Below are 6,000 nucleotides of genomic sequence, written 5' to 3' on the forward strand. Positions count from 1 at the left end.
CAGTTTGGCTAGCACATAGCCGACCCCAACAAGTGTGCTCATTCTCTTAAAAGACCTTTGCTTGATTTTTTTATTTTTATAAAAAGCGGTAATAGTACTGTTAGTCTGAATTAATCAAACATATATCGGAAATTAATTACATTTCTTGAGATCTTAGTTGTGCAATTTTACAACTAAGATGTTTGTATTTCTCAATGAAAAAATGTGCAGGAAAACAAGTCGTCTCTTGTTGAACGACATAATTTATTGAAGAATATCTACCGTTGACCAATCACCGACGAAGGGACGTAGACTCCGCAGACATCACAGAAAGGAGTCATAATATGCAAACTCTTCTGAATAGTTTTGGCTGTGGAGCATGTCAAAAAGACTCACAGCTGTAATCGCTGTCAAAGGTCATTCTAACATACACTGACACAGGGGGTTGAATACTTCTCTAAATCAAGATAGTGTTTCATTTTCCAAAAATGGACTTGGACAGAGTATCATGTAGATCGTTGACAGAAAATGACAATTAGATCTATTTTAATACCACTGCAAATGCGAGTGGTTTCACGACAGAGACGGAAAGAGCTAAAGACTTAAAACATGTTAAAGTGACCAGGATTGTGTCTTTGGCTGGTGGACAACAAAAGAAAATTGAAAACATGAGAAATACTGGTTTCAATGGCATATGTGGGCAAGTTTATAAAACAATCCCCTTACTATTCCTATGGTCGGAACTAGTCTTGGGAGGTAAAATAAATAAAAACATGTATTTGGAAAAGGCCACTGGATGATTTTTCAACACTGCCAATACTGTTGAAATGAATTCTTAAGTGTTTATTATACATTTGAATACGTGCAGCTACTTTAAGTAAAATACCTGCAGTCAACTTGTGCAATGGTTCAGGAGATTTTAAAAAAACATTGGGTTCTTCATGTCACCCGTTACATTATTATGGCGCTTACTGTAGTCCCCAGTCACGTGATGTTTGATTACAAGCACACAAAGATGAGACCCGAGCCTTGTGAATCACTCACTGTAGTGCAGCATGCGCCAGGTGATCCAATTACAGCTAAATGTTTGCCAGCTAGATATCTTCAAACTATTAAAAGTTAACTGTCTAAAAATGTGCTAAATGCTCTGCAGTTGTGCATTTGGTTTGCTAATTTAGTAGCTAGTTAGCTATCTAGCTAAGTGGTTAACTCTTCCACAATCAACCATTCACTTGATACCAGCAGAGAATCCCCTCCTGGATCAAGAGCCTTGCTGGCTAGTATTTGTTTTGTGCGTGCAGTAAACCGAGTTGCATTTGAGTTACTTGTACAGATTCTGACCAAAAATATACAAAAAGTTTGTAGTGCGTTCATTAGCATTAAGTCAGCATTCTCTATGAGATTTTACATGTACTTGTTAGCATTGCTAACCTTTGGATTACAGAGTATCATTTGGGTTTGAAAACAACCCTTGTGTTCAATGCAGGTATTACATATTACCTTTAGCACTTACACTGAACAAAAAAATATATGAAATGCAACAAAGATTTTACTGAGGTACAGTTCATATAAGGAAATTAGTTCATTGAAATAAATTCATTAGGCCATAATCTATGGATTTCACATGACTGGGCAGGGGTGCAGCCATGGGTGGACATAGACCCAACCACTGGGGAGCAAGGCCAAGCCAATCAAAATGAGTACTCCTCAGATTCATCAGTCGGACAGCTGCAGTCAGCATACCAATTGCACACTCCCTCAAAACTTGAGACATTTGTGGCATTGTGTTGTATGACTGAACTACACATTTTTTAAGTGGCCTTTTTACTGTCCCCAGCACAAGGTGCACCTGTGTAATGATCGTGCCGTTTAATCAGCTTCTTGATATGCCACACCTGTTTATTTCAGCTCATATATATAAGAGCGAGAGCGAGAAATGTGTGAGTACACAAACAGTCAAAAGAGGTCAAATGCCAATCCCCAGTACAGATAACTCATCCAGAGCTCTTTGACTTCTGGCAGAAAGCTATTCAAAGATATGATGGCAAACATTTAGTTGTGAATTGCATACAAATGTAGCGAGGAAGAGAGAAAGCAAGACTACAAGTCATATTTCAAGTGAGCAAGAGAGCGTAAGAGTGAAAGAAACAGCGTGTGCAAACAAACTGGTCATGCACAGATGGACCCCATCCTTCCATACCACAACACCCTAAGGATGTGGTGCTGACCATCGATCTGGTCCAGTAGGACACACAGCAGATTGATCAGGGTGTTCTCTTTCTACAGTGACTCCAGGCAGCTGGACACTGGCTGGGGTGAGTTGATGCAGATGCCAAGTTATGAGTGATAGCACTGTTTAGGTGGTCTGCACGAGAAGAACCCACAGAGGTCCAAACTAGAGGTCGACAGATTAATCGGAATGGCTGATTAATTAGGGCAGATTTCAAGTTTTCATAACAATCTGAAATCGGTATTTTTGGGTGCCGATTTTTTTTATTTTTAAATATATATATTTTTTATGCCTTTATTTAACTAGGCAAGTCAGTTAAGAACACCTTATTTTCAATGACGGCCTAGGAACAGTGGGTTAACTGCCTTGTTCAGGGGCAGAACGACAGATTTTCACCTTGTCAGCTCAGGGGATTCAATCTTGCAACCTTACAGAAAACTAGTCCAATGCAATAACGACCTGCCTCTCTCGTTGCACTCCACAAGGAGACTGCCTGTTACGCGAATGTAGTTAGCCAAGGTAAGTTGCTAGCTAGCATTAAACTTATCTTATAAAAAAACAATCAATCATAATCACTAGTTAACTACACATGGTTGATGATATTACTAGATATTATCTAGCATGTCCTGCTTTGCATATAATCTGACTGAGCATACAAGCATCTGACTGAGCGGTGGTAGGCAGAAGCAGGTGTGTAAACATTCATTCAAACAGCACTTTCATGCGTTTTGCCAGCAGCTCTTCGTTGTGCGTCAAGCATTGTGCTGTTTATGACTTCAAGCCTATCAACTCCCGAGATGAGGCTGGTGTAACCGAAGTGAAATGGCTAACTAGGGGAACGGAAGCTATACTGTTACACTGGAAATACTAAAGTGCCTATAAGAACATCCAATAGTCAAAGGTTAATGAAATACAAATGGTATAGAGGGAAATGGTGCTGTAATTCCTATAATAACTACAACCTAAAACTTATTACCTGGGAATATTGAAGACTCATGTTAAAAGGAACCACCAGCTTTCATATGTTCTCATGTTCTGAGCAAGGAACTGAAACATTAGCTTTCTTACATAGCACATATTGCACTTTTACATTCTTCTCCAACACTGTTTTTGCATTATTTAAACCAAATTGAATATGTTTCATTATTTACTTGAGGGTAAATTGATTTTATTGATGTATTATATTAAGTTAAAATAAGTGTTCATTCAGTATTGTTGTAATTGTCATTATTACAAATAAAACAAAAAAATTGGCTGATTAATCGGTAACGGCTTCTCGGGTCCTCCAATAATCGGTATCGGCATTGAAAAATCATAATCGGTCTACCTCTAGTCCAAACGTTGCCACATCTAGCCCCTCCACCCTGAGCGGTTTACCAGACAAAACTGGGACCCATTAAAGCCTATTGCTGCCCCCTGCTAGATTAATGAGCATGTTCAGCCTGCAAAATGTTCTCACCTCGTCTGTCTAGTAGCACTGACAGTCTATCCGTCTACCCATATTTTACCCTGCACTGACACCATCTATTTATAACTAAGCAACACTGTTAATAGCTAATACAATCGTCATACTTCCAGAAGGGTGACCTGCATGACCAAAGCGGATGTCATGAGACGGCTACAGCTAATTCTGCCAGGGCCAAGTCAAAACGGATGGACTCAAAGTAGGCACAACAGCCTGGGGTTTGGGCCATCTAGTGGTTACAGACACCATCTTTGGTGCACGTAGACCCGTGAGAGCATAGGATCGTATCCCGATCCCGGCGTTCCACACACACACACACTTCTGTTCATCATTTGATATAGGCCAATAAATGTACTGTTAAAAGGAAACTCCAATAGTTGCCAACCAACACCAAGCAATGTGGACTTTTCACCTGTGGACTCAAGACTACACTGAATCTGTCTGACTGTCAATACTGATTCTGTGGGTTTATCTATAAGCTTATTTCACTGATCTAGCTGAACTTGCTTCAGAGTGCTGGCTGGCCTACAAATACAAATGAGTGGATAAAGGCTGATGCAGTCATTACTACAACTGTAAAGCGTCTCCATCGCCACACACACATCTAATGTTGAACTAATACGAGCGGGTGTTCGGCTATTCCAAGAATGTCTAAAGAGAAGATTCTCCATCCCACTGCTTTGTATTTGCAAGGGTTCACTGTAATAAAAAATCTGCAAGAAATTCAGTAGAAATGTGAAATTAGGCTACCCTTCCTAGCAAACCAATATGTCGTCTCATATCTATGGCACTTCTACAGTATGAAAAAAGTATTCAAATGTATGCACTCACTACTGTAATTTGCTCTGTGTAAGAGTGTCTGCTAAATGACTCATATTTTAAAATGTAGATAGCAGGGGACACAGAATGTAGTTGTACAATTGTTTTCAGGGACTTCCTCCTCTGGGCTTACAGTTAAATGCTGTGCAGTAATAGGCTACCAAAACCAGCTCTATCTGCAAGGCGGTGTCTGGTATTACGCCAGGTTTACTCACCCTGAAAGGCTTTAGTGATCATTCACAGCCTCCCTGTTTCCTTCCTACTGGCTATGTAGAAAAACACAGACTCACATACTGCTAACCATCCCTTCAATCAATGGTCCATGTTAGTAAAGACAGCCAAATTACTATTACTGCACACCACTGTACTGTCTGGTACACCAAGCAAATGAAATCAATGTACTACAGAAAGTCAATAATGTTCAGTTGGATCCCTTTTCTATTAGCACTGACTATATAGGGCACTGTGTAATAGGGGAAATCAGCTCTACACAAGACAACTTACCACACAAACTTTCCTATGGCATGGATCTCAAGTCCAACTACCTTGATTAGAATTGGTCTGGGTAATTAGCATGGAAGGTCAGTCGCCGTCTGTTTTATTGCAACATCCAACATTATTGGATTATTTAGCTATGCAATCAATTTTAGTGCGGATTCAACATCCGGACTTCACAGGAATGCAGCATCATCAAAACATTGGCCGAATGTCAACCTTAACTTCTTAGCTGGGTAAATGATGAATAATGTCCTGGTAGCTTGGTAATAACAACATACGAGCTAAATAACGTAACGGATCGTACTAGTCGATGGCCTAATCTGTTTGGTGACAATTTTATCACATTGATAGGGAAATGTTCGACAATCACAACAATTTGCAAAAGAATAACACGCCTAGGTAATATTAACGTTACATTTACAAACTACATTGTCTTGAAATAATTAAACATTCTGTGTTCTGGCTACCATCGTTTAGTTTTCCTTCCCGGCTTTCTCAGTAACGTTACTCTCCCTGGCAGTTTTCAGCAGTGAGCAACCATCGCCATTCGAGCTACTTAGTTATCCAAGTTAACAGTTAGCAACAGTGCGATCGGTCAATGATGAAGAAATACATAATAACGTTATTTGTTTTCATATGAACCCTGTCATACCGGTTAGCTCATTTAGATATAATATTTAATTGAAAATGAATGATTACCGTTGACCTAGCTTGCTCTCAGCTTCCTCTGCTGCTAGCTAGTAACGTTAGTTTGCAGTAGACTGGCTGGCAAGCGGATGCTGTTGTTGAATGAGATTGACAAAATGAAGCATTTTATCTCCAATTAAGTAAACAACCAGATACATACGTTGATAGTGACATGCTAGTAATAACAGTTTTTAACCACTCTTCGGGGGAAAATTATTGATGAAAAAGTGATTTTCCGTACCGTCTCCTCTCTGTCTCTGCGCGGGCGTTGGCAGGTTCGCGCTTGGGGGTTTCTAGTCCAAATTGCAGGGGCATGTTGCGT

At 39.9% G+C, this 6,000-nt stretch overlaps 1 protein-coding gene across 3 annotated transcripts in view; it reads right to left on the reverse strand.

The window, feature by feature from the left end:
* The window catches only part of LOC112218284 (cell division control protein 42 homolog), a 29,727-nt gene extending 23,727 nt beyond the window's left edge, over window positions 1-6,000 (reverse strand). For 2 of the 3 annotated variants that reach the window (XM_042296333.1, XM_042296339.1), the window contains exon 1: window positions 5,691-5,776. The gene's annotated coding sequence lies outside the window, so the exon portion shown is untranslated. Of the gene's footprint in view, window positions 1-5,690; window positions 5,777-5,919 lie in introns of those variants that run through there. The other variant, XM_042296344.1, reaches the window with a different exon arrangement.

This window comes from Oncorhynchus tshawytscha, linkage group LG02 (genome assembly GCF_018296145.1).
Source record: "Oncorhynchus tshawytscha isolate Ot180627B linkage group LG02, Otsh_v2.0, whole genome shotgun sequence".
NCBI lineage: Eukaryota > Metazoa > Chordata > Actinopteri > Salmoniformes > Salmonidae > Oncorhynchus > Oncorhynchus tshawytscha.